Consider the following 11,779-nt stretch of genomic DNA (forward strand, 5'->3'; position numbering starts at 1 on the left):
TTCCAGTTGTGGCCTCACCAGTGCAGAGTAGAGGGGGAGAATGACCTCCCTGGACCTGCTGTCCACACTCTTCCCTGTGCAGCCCAGAATTCCATTGGCCTTCTTGGCAACAAGGGCACATTGCTGGCTCATGGATAATTTACTGTCTACCAAGACACCCAGATCCTTTTCTTCAGAGCTGCTTTCCAGCAGTTCCACCCCTAACCTGTGTTGGTGCCTGACATTCTTCCTCCCCAGGTGCAGGACCCTACACTTGTCCTTGTTGAACCTCACTAGGTTCTTCTCTACCCAGCTCTCCAGCCTGTCTAGGTCATGCTGGATGGCAGCACGGCCCTCTGGGGTGGGGAGAGGCCCTCTGGGGTGGGAGAAGGTTGCCTCTTTCTTTGTGCTGTAATAGGGCTCCTGGTATCAGCATGTACAAACGTGCCATAAATTGTTATGGATTTACCCTTCCAGCACTCCTTTCTGGAAAGGAAATAAGCTTTTTTTCCCGTTTCACAGCAGGAGGAGCTGAATGTGTAAACATATGCATGCACCCCTCTCCCCCTCCCATTACTGATTTGTGCTGGGTCACCCAGGAACTGCAGCATTTTCCACCACAGGGCCTGGAAGGATCACGGAGGAGTTGGGTGCCAGTCTGGTACCTTCACTATTCCCTTAGGGAAGAGGGGACCTAACAGGGAACCCAGGATGGCTGCTGCCTGAACCATGAGCGATCTATCCGTGATGCTTCCCAGGGGAGCTGTGGCTACATTAACCTTGGCTTACAGCTGTGATTACATTAAAGATAAAGCTTCCAAGGGGGCCTCTCTTTTCCACTCATCTGCAGTGACTCTGCCATTAGTTACTGAACACATTAAAGGGACATTGCCACATTACTTACAATTATCATTTTTTAAGCACTTACCAGTGTTCTCTCTGTTGCTTGATGAACGTATCCCTCTCCTTAGAGAACCTGCAGTTGAAATAAATCAGAGAGGCTGCCTTGAGATCTTCTGCTGGAAAGAAAAGCCTAGCTATGTTTTTGTATTTCATTTATTTTAGATTTATGTAGTTAGCTGATACAAGCGTGCATGGCTAAACTTTGATCTGAGGGCTTTCAAGTCTAGCCTTTTGGCTTTTGGCTTCAGATTCATCTTTTCATTCAGTTCTGCTCAGTGGACTCAGCTTTGGCCCTAAGTTCACAGGCTTTATGCAGGAAAACCATTTATTTGTACTGGAAGATTTGAACTGCAGCTCTGGTTTCTTACAGAGATGGTTCTGGTGTGGATCTGCAAATGATACAGTGTGAGTTCAGCAGCAACTCAAGGTCAAGGCACTCTGAGAAAGCTTCTCATAAAGGTCTGCTCCCATCCTTTACATATGTATCAGCCTTCTATCTCTGATAAGAAATGTCATAAACAGGATCTGTGAGGATATTTGTATTCCTCCTTTAAAGAAGCAAATTCTTTTTGTATGAAATTGAAGAATTAGGTGATATGGAATATTCAAAGTGGTTGGTTTCTGCAAAGGAGAGACGGGTGGAATATTTATCACTTTCTTTATTCTGATAATCTTTTCTGATCTACAAGAGAGAGAGGCCCATGTGTTACTCATTTTGGACCATCATAAAAAAGAGAAGAGAATGCAGAGTTCGTCTCTCCGAGAATTTATGAGGGCCATAGAAGCAGTCTCTGTGGCCTGCCATTGGATGAATTATGGCCGTACCCTCGGACCACTGCAATTCTGTTATCTTGAGGTCCGATGAAGAAACAAGCACTAAGGTGCTGATTTATGCGATGACATAACTAAAAAAAAAAAAAAGTAAAAAACAAATAGAAAAAAAAAAGTATGTATCAAATGATCAAGTCAACCTTTGTACCCAATTAACCAGGAGAACTTTGTCATTTTTTGCCTAATCATGCAACTAACTGGGCATCAGTCTTGATGACCTGCCGGTCCTCACAGGAGCAGGATCCCATGCCTCTCTGCTGACGGGTGTACTCGATTAAAGCACAGACTGAAACTAATGAGGATGCTCTCTGCTGTCAGTGAAGGCAGCTGGCCCAGATTATGAGCGGTTATGAGACAATGATATCTTTTCCACACTCCAGTGTATGGTTGCTGTAGCAGATGGTTTGACTGCTATCCTAGGGTGATTTAGAGTAGCCTTTCATTAAGCAGTATTTTCACTTAAATTCCTCACACTGTGCTGCTTACACATACATCTTTGCTATCAGCCACTTGCTAGGGATAACAAACCAAGCCTAGCAAAAGGGAAGCAGCGGTGTTTCTCCAGTGTGATAGTTAGGCACTGTCACACCTTGAGTGCATTTCCCGGCGTATCACATCAGAATGGGTCGTTCCCTGCAGGCATCTCTCCTGTCACAGCTCAGGTTCCTGCAGGTGGTCAAGGGGCTCCCTCAACTCTCTCCAGGGCTCCTCCTGCCCTATGCCATTGAAGTTTCTAAGGACTTGCAGGTCTTTCTGGTGGCAGGAACTGCAGCTGGGAATGAAGATCTGAGTACATTTGGAGCCAGTATGTTGGTTGTGTGTCCCTCTGTTAAGTAAAACTGGAGAGGTCGGGGGAACACCAAGCTGATCCTTACACTGAATAACTGCCTGGATTTGCAGGTCTCCACTTGTGTCTAAACGTGCTCACCTGGCCAGGTCTGGAGGGGAGTGACAGAAAAGCTGGGGAGTAAAAGGGACACTGCCATGTCTTTACTTTCAGCTTGGGAGTAGCTTCTTCTCATCTGCCTTCCTTGCCCCTCACCTTTCCTTATGTTGCAGGGCATGGGGAAGGGGGCCTACTCCTAACTGAGATCTGGGCTCTGCACCCTGTCCTAACCATCAGCAGTGCCACGGGATGGAGCTGTCACGTGCTGGCAATACAGCATGAGGAAGGGCTGGCAATATTTACTGCCTCATTTAGCCTTATGATCACTCTGAATTTCTGATTTTGGCAGCGGCAAAGATCATTGCCATGTTTGGAAGCAATCCGGTTCTGTGGCAACAGAGGCAAAAGGTTTTTCTCCTTTCTCATGACATGCCACAGATCTGGTTTAGAAGATCAAGCTACAAATTTTGCAGCTTTGCGTGAAGAGACACCATCTGAGCTCCTTCTTACCTAGCAGAGTACTCAGCATTGCTGCGGAGTACAGTGTTATAAGGGGTGTGTGTGTGTGTGTGTGTGGCACCACACTTTGCAGACACTGGTGTCTCTTTGCCTTGTTTTTTTGCGGCCTGTGACATGAGAACGGAGTTTGGGAGCTTCCTCCCAGGGTCCATTGGTATGACCCAGAAGGCACTATGTTTTCCATTGTGGCTGGAACAACCCCACCAAGATTTTCAGGATGTTTAGACCATCTACATTGTTGTTTTCAACAAAGAAATAGCCTCTGAATCTACTCATAGTGTGCTTTCTGTGCCCGATCGTTTCTGTGTCCTGATCTGTGCAGAGCTAGCCAAACTGGGAAAAGAATTTGTAGCCAGCTGTCTCTCCTACACACCTTGCCAAGCAACTGTTCAAGATTACACAACTGTTCCTGTTGTAGAGACAGGAGACGACCTTTCCCTCCTACTGTCTGTTACCAAGCGTGTCTCAACTTTGAACAGAAATTTTGACACAAGATTCATGTATTTTGCCACAATTTAGGTGAAATGCAGAATTTAAACTTTGTTGGAACAAAAAGTCTTTCTCTCCTCAATTGTAGCTTTGGGGTGATTTAATCTTAATCACATATTTTTGTCTGATAATGCCATGAAACATCTTCAGTGGAATTGGTATTTCAGAGGAGTTAGGCCGTATGGACAGCAAGAAGAGCCTGGCACTGACTGAGAAGATGTAAACTGCTGCTGATATGATAGTTATATGTCATGCTGGGGACATCCAACGTGTACGGGCTTGAGTGTTGAGGGCTTTTGATATGTAACTAGTGGTGTGAAAGAAGATGTTGGATGGCGAAGGCAATTTGGAGGGGAAAATCATGAGTTTTAATATGATTATGTTAGACTTAGGCTCATATGAAGTCCCTTGGGAGAAGACATTAGTGTCAACCTGAGATTTCACATTGTAAGAAGGCAGATCAGTCAGATGTTGGTATGGGGTCTGTAAACTATTTATGGATAGGAGAGTGGGGATGGATCAGGAAAAAATCAGGTGGAGACAATGGATTCTGATATGGTGAGGGTAAGAGAAGAGGACCTACAAAATTAACAGACAGAAGAAGTAAGAGGAGAAAGAGGAGGGAAAGGTTTATGAAAGTAGGGGGAGGATATAACTGAGTTTCAAAAGTCACAAATGTGTCCATGAACAAAGGACGGAGCAAGCTGGCCAGTGTAAGCACAGCAGTGCAGTAGAGACAGTGGAAACTGGAGTGGAAACAACTGAGTCAATTAAAGGAATGTGCAATAAGGGTTTTACTCTTCACCATAACTGTGTCAGATTTCCTCACACTTTACTGGGGGAAGAGCCTCTGATGCACTTTGCAGTTTTGCAGCTGGAAGACAATTTACTCAGGGGTTTTGAGAGGGGCTGGGGAACAGCTGAGGACACAGGGCTTCAAGTCAGGGAGCCCCCTGGGGAGAGGACATTACTCTCTGAAGTATGATTTGGACAACTGTGAAAATGAAGGAAATGACTCAGTAGAGCTACTGAAAGGAGCACACATGGGAGGCCTCCTTTCAAATTTGGATATAACTTTTTCAGTCCCATGTAAGGCGAAGGTTCTCCCTTGACTACTCTGGAGACTGAAAGTTGCGTACAAAGCGAGTACAGCCCTCTGGGGCAATCACAGGAAATGCCCCTGTGCTTTCCACCACAGAAACGCCTAAATCCTGACGTGGTGGGTATCTCAAGATCATTTAGATTAGGCCTGACTGCAAAGCTGTCAATAAAGGTGCTGGCTGGAGTGTGAAGTGTGAAAGACCTATTGCTCTATTTCACACTGGACAACATTGATTCTGGGTACAATTACCTGTCAAACTTGACCAGGACGAGGTCAGATCTCACTATGATTTCAATCTGAAAAGCTAAAAATAGCATATATTTCTGTAGACGGCAAAACCAATTCCCAGTCTCAACTATTTCAAAGGAAAGCATGGAGGTCAGGTGGGTCACAGCAGTGGAGCAGTAAGGATACCACAAGCACGGACCCATGCTACTCTTTGCACTTAACTCATTGTCAATAAACTCGATGGAAGGCATCTATCCTGATAGCTGGAGGCTGTTTTCTGAAAAGGCTGTTTTTGTAGAAGGTGTTTGTAATGTCTCTTTCTCTCTTGACTGGAATGTCTGGCTACATGATCGTATGTGCCAACTTTTTTTATCAGAGTGCTGGCTGAAATTTGTATAGTACTAGTGTTACAGAAAATGTTCCAAAACCAGACAAAAACTTGTGGGTCACAAGCAATTGCTAGAGGTGAGTATGAACAGATACATAATTTCTCAACTCCAGAACTAGAAACTGTGAGTCTCTCTTATCTGTAATGATTTCCTGTGCTCTTTTCTCTGTCTCTCGGTCAAGGAACAGGATCAAGCAATGTTGTCTCAGGGAAAACTGTTCCTGTGGTGTTCTTGATATTAATAAGAGTACAAAAATCACTACAAAAAGTGACTCACTGTTTGACAGTAAGAATTACCACTGCTCAGGTAGTTGCAGCTTCTGCTGATGAGGGTACCTAGCAAAAGACTCCAATAAACACAGTGAGTAACTAGACGAAGCGGATCAGCTCGCAGCCTGTTCACTGTGATTTCCTACCTGTGCCTCTTAGACGAAGGGACGGAATACATGAAAACTCTGACCGAGACTCAAAGAAAGTGTGGAAAGAAAGAATAACAGGCCGAAAGCTGCTGCCAAACCGCTACTTTACATGAGTCAGTGACTCAAAATAACATTTCCAAAAAAGAAGCTGATTCTCAGGGTTTTACTTAAAAGATGAAGGAAACAAAATTTGTACAGCATGTGATGACTGCTAGAATAGCAACCCAGGATTAGACCACAGGCCTCTTCGACCCTGTGTCCTCTCTCTGACAGGGGCCAAAAGAGGCTGCCTGGAAAAGCACATAAGAAAAGGGTAAACATATATGATACTTCTCCTTTGTGTGTTTTGAACTTGGATCCTGCTTGTGTCTTCCCTGTCGTTCTTATACTGGAATTCGGAAGTTGATCCCTAGCCTCCCTAGCCAGTTCCTCCAGTACACGCGGTATTTCAGAGACGTCTTTCTTCTCCCCTTGCAGTATCTGTTTTCCAGGCTGAGGAGTTGTAGCTTGCTGGTTCATTCCTTACGCAGAAGCTCTTCCACACCTTTGATCATCTTTTCTGATCCATCTATGAACTTTTTTTTTCTGTTTGGTGACATCCTTTTTTTAGACCAGAGAGGCAAGAACTGCACATAACGTTTAAGGGAAACACAATCTGCTCCCAAAACAGAATTAACTCACACAAAAGCAGATGCTGCTTTAGCCATTGTGTTGCTAGTTTGCTTCTTGCGCTGCAGTGAAAGGCACAACAGCCTTTTTTGTGAGTCTTCCTCTCTTTCTCTGAAAGTTTTTTCTGCAGTGACAAGTGGTATCTGTGGTTTGGGAGGCAGTGGGAAGAGGAACGCAGCCAGGTGGAAGACACAGCCTCCAAGCCCTGCTGCAAATGCAGAAGGACTGCTTGCCTCCTTGGGCTCTCTCGCACAACGTTACCTCCTAAAGACCTGTTGTACGTTATTTTTTTTTCAGAATGCTTAATACCACCCATGGCTCCCATGGAATTTTGCTGCAGATGTGAGCGCTCAACTCTTGTCTAAATCAGACCACAATGTACCAGCTTGGGAGTACAGAAAATGAGAAAGAAACATGTAATTGTGTATTTTTCCAGATGTTTAAACCATAAGATCAACCAGTGATCTGGAATCTTGTTTTTCTTTATCTACTCCTTCATTGAAAGGGGGACACACATAAAACCGAGCTGCTTTCAGTATATAACCCTGATTCATTCCTCAAAAGAGTGCATCTTATCGGCAGACTATTCAGAGATCATTTGGAAATAAAATGGTATGTCATGCTGTACATAAAGATTTAAAGGCAAGGCTGACATGGAAGTGGATAGAACCAAGGCTTTAAAGGCAACCATAATTTCTGAATTTCCTGGCTTTTCAGCCTTAACATAGCTAGACATATAATTTTAGCAAAAAGTATGAGATCCCAATGCTCTTATCTGCCAAATATCCTTTACAGCATTGCATTGCAAAAATTTGAAACTCTAGCCAGCATGTTAAGCAACTCTTAAAAGAAACTGTAAGAAAAACATTGTCACCTCTAGGAGGCAGCATTTTATTGCAAATACACAATGTATAATTTGGTGTCTTAACACTTCAGAAGGTTTTGAGGCTTCTCAAATCTCCTGTGATTATAAAAAAAAAGAAAATTCTAGTAGAAAAGAAATAGGCCTAAACTTACAGTTGAACTACCTGTGCAAAAAATAAGCTCTGCTTCTCCAGCCAGCAAGAGGCAGTTCTCAGATGAAATTGAGATAGTGAGGCACAAAATGCACCCTGTTTTCCTGGGTTTTCAATAGCAAGTTAGCAGAGTTGGGTGGGAAAGCAGAATATCTGGGTTGTTCATCTGCTCTCAGCAAGATACCCTTCCCCATTTAGGAAAACGTTTGCTCATTTGCTTAACTTCACCTGCTAATTGGAAGGTACTTAACCTTGTCTTGCTACTGTACTGGTCAACACACTTTCCTTTCAGTTGCATACGCAGTGATTTATTTTTCTTTCTTTCACCCAAGTCTGTCCTGAGCTGGAGCTGACTCTTTCTCAATCTCCATTACTGAGGTGCTCAGACCTCACACTAAAGCAGTTCACCTGGAGAAGAACAGACATCATTGTTTTTCTGCTGGGATTTGTGGTGGGATGTGACTTTCTATAGCACAGCTGCCTTTCTCTTTGCAGACGGCCCTTTGGTGCTCTCAGAGGAACTGTGATTTTTTTAAAAACTGCCTCACACATTAATACTCTTTTAACATCCCAAGCGGACCCCATGTAAATGTGAAATAACAGACACCACCAATGTGGTGTCATTGGTGGTTAAACATCAGTTTAACTTGTAACTGAATGAAAATAGATCCCGTAAAAACGGCATAACGCTAGTTTTGATTTCAAAACTACCCACGATGGAGAACCCTCAACAGTACTGCAGAAATTGCTCCCACTGAAATTGTGCCCATTGTTGGAAACTTGCAACACGTTACTACTCTGAGTTTGTCTGGCACCAGCTTCTGGCCATTAGCTCCTGGTAACACATTGTTTTCTCAACAGAAGAGGACTTCTATTATCAAAGATTTATTCCCCAGGTGGGTACTTAAGGATTTTGACTGAGTCAGCCCTTAGCCTTTTCATCGATAAACAGACCGACGTCCTTGAATCACACTCTGATCCACTGCCTTCCGGCCCCTTATTCATTCATGTGTTTCTTTTCTGAATTCCCTCTAATTTGCCCAGTGAGTTGGTGCTCTGCCCAGCAGAGCAGAGTGCAGCATTGTTATACAGCAGTCACACCAATGCCCAATTCACTCACATGTTCCAAACCCTTCCTATTCCTGCCCAGTGTTTTTCCTCTTACCCTCCTGTGGATCACACCACCTTTCACGTTCACTTTTGCTTTTTAGCACCTCTCCCCGCTTCCTAGTGTTGAGACTCCCACCCTCTGGGAGTATTCACAGAATAATAGAATAGTTACAGTTGGAAGGGACCTTGAAGATCACCTAGTTCCAACCCCCCTGCCATGGGCAGGGACACCTTCCACTAGACCAGGTTGCTCAAAGCCCCATAAACCTGGTCTTGAACACTTCCAGGGATGGGGCATTTGCAACTTCTCTGGGCAACCTGTTCCAGTGTCTCACCACCCTTACAGTAAAGAATTTCTTTTTAATATCTAATCTATAATACCCTCTTTCAGTTTAAAACCATTACCTCTCATCTCGTCACTACACTCCCTCATAAAATGTCCCTCTCCATCTTTCCTGTAGGCCCCCTTTAAGTATTGGAAGGTTGCTACAAGATCACCCCGGAGCCTTTGGGTACACAGCACCATCCTGAAATAGGTACACAGCCAGATTTTTTCCATAGATCTCCTGAATCCCACACATCTTCATCTCAGGACAGTGTGGTGTCCTAGCACAGAATCATTTACCATGAGGCCTGGACTGCACACGTGCAACTAACTAGCTGTACCCTTTTGCGTGCTAAATCCTTATCACCATGCTGAGGGTGGCAGAGTGGCGAAGGGCTAGACATGCAGCCCACAGGTAGTCCTCTAAGTCTGGAGCTTTCAGGAGCTCCATATCCATTAACACCAGCTGAAGCATCACAGCTTGAAACTCATTTTCTTGAGGTTGATCATTGTATATCTCCATTTTAGAAAATTATTCTTTGTTTTTCCCTTAATTACTTCATTTACTTGATTTATATCTACGGGTCTGTTTCAGTGACAGTGATGGAAGGGCCAAGCCCACATTCCTCTCACAAATCTTCCTGCTTCTTTTTTTTTCGTATGAATATGTAGAGACAACTGCTTTGTCTTAATAGCACTGCAAAATATTATTTCAGTGGTTTGCAGTACTTCACCATCTGGAGGAATACTTCACCACTTGGAGGAAGACAAAATCCCTTTTTTGAAGCATTTACAACCTGAGGCAACAGCATACAAAAGCATAAGGAGGTAGATGTAGTCATTGTAAGCACAAGCCTTTTACCTTCCCTTTTGTTTTCACTGTCCTTCATTTTCTTGTTAAAGAAATCCATGACATCCGTATGTGATCTTCTGTCATTAACTGGCTATTTCAGCGCCAAAACTGTGTGGTGTAAACACCTTGCTATGATCTGGCAAGCTATTTTAGACCATCATCCTGTCCGAACTGCCCCATTTCTGTAGCACAGAATCTCAGAATCTCATAACAAGTCAATACAAGTGAAAACATGAGCTTACACCTTCAGACTAAATCTGACTGTTACAAGGATTTCCCTGCAAAAAAACTCTCTCTCTCATTTCCGTCTGCTAACTCACACTTCTGCCTGGTGAAATGCCTCAGTGAGAATCAGAGTATCTCTGACAAATACCAGCCCCTGATGGAGTGGGCTGAGTCCGGGAAAGTAGTCTGCAACCATCTTTCATTCAGATGTATGTCGGCTTTTCCATGTGATAGCAAGGGATTCTGGAACTTTAATTTGTGTCTTCTAATGCCAGAATAAAAGTTGCAAATCCCTAACCTGCTTATTCGAGTGGCTGGCAATTGCATTAAAGGGCTTTTTTTCTGGTAAGACATGAACTACAGCCAGGCAATACAAAAGCTCTTGTAATTCTCCATGTGATCTGTACTACCAATTCTTCATTCAGAGAAAGCTTCTTTCATGCAGCCAATGGACAGAAAGGTCCAAAATATCAGTGGAAAAGCTCACAGCAGGAGCAAAGAATCTATAAGCACCAAAGGCTGTCCAGTGCCTTATATTTTGTCATCACAGAATATTCATGTCTGAAGTATCAGGAGCTGCAAACCATGTATATGATTTTGTCATTCTAATACATGCCTTGTATCAGAATCTGGAGAAAACATGTGGATAGAGTGTCTACAAAACATGTCGTCAGGCCTGAACCTGCCCACAAAGTTTAGCTTGCAAAAACGGGCTTTAACCTTTCTGCCTCGGCAAGTCTCTTTCCAGTGGCAGATGTGACAGATAAAAAAGCTATGTGATTCTGAACAATATCAGTGCAAAAGGCCAGTGAGAAATGTCATTAGCCTGGTGCCATTTTTTCCTACTACTGCTTTAAAGAAGTAATTTTGTTATTGGGTGTTAAAACAAGCAAGTGTAAAGCTGACTTTGAAATACATTTATCGTCCAATTTTTTTTTAGAAAAGGATGTGTTAAAAATAAGCAACCATGATAGATAGATGCAGTGACGGTATGTGCCAAAGCTACAGCTAAATTATGTATCTGTACCAGTTACATGCATCAGTGCACGCAGAAAATTCCACAATCTTTGGCCTGTCGCTTGTAGAAGCTCACATAATGCTAATATTCAATGGTTAGCAAGAGCTGTTTTGTTTTCCTAGCAATAGCAGCAAAAGGCTGCTGCCTGGCTGTTATTATTAAAATATGATATCTGATGATGATTCTGCACATCTTACATTTCACAGCATATACAGTTTCTGGCAAGGAAAACTTAATCTTCATATATGAGCAGTGAGAAAACATCTTGGAGAGGTGTACTATTAAATTATTGTCTTGCAGAGGGATTTTGATGTGGCCCTATTTCCACAGCTGTTGTAAACACTCTTTATATAATTCTCAGAACAGCTTGTAGAAAACATATGAACATTGCATCTCATGTATGGACTAAACACCTTCTCCACGCTAAATCTCCGTCAATGTTTTCTACCCTTAACAGCACCTTCTTCCTTTTCATATGGTTTCCAAATCGCAGGGGCCCCTAACCTGGCTGTGTTATATTTCATTAGCACCTTGAGGAAGAACCCATCCCGTGGAGGAAACCGAAGACATCTAAACAGTATCTCCATCCTTTTTGTCCCCCTCTCTCCTACTTCTCTTGAGTGGTGGTGGAAGGCCGTAACAATATGGTACATTCTTCACATTCAAGAAAAGACCTCGTGGTCCTATGATTATGATGATACCTGTTCAACCACCTGCTGAATGAAGTAGTTGTTAGGTAAGCCAGCAAATGGTTGCAACAGTCTCCTCATAAAGCAGAAAGATCATATCAGCAGAGGTAAGCACAAGGATGCTGCTCAA

Source organism: Chroicocephalus ridibundus, chromosome 4, assembly GCF_963924245.1.
Source record: "Chroicocephalus ridibundus chromosome 4, bChrRid1.1, whole genome shotgun sequence".
Taxonomy (NCBI): domain Eukaryota; kingdom Metazoa; phylum Chordata; class Aves; order Charadriiformes; family Laridae; genus Chroicocephalus; species Chroicocephalus ridibundus.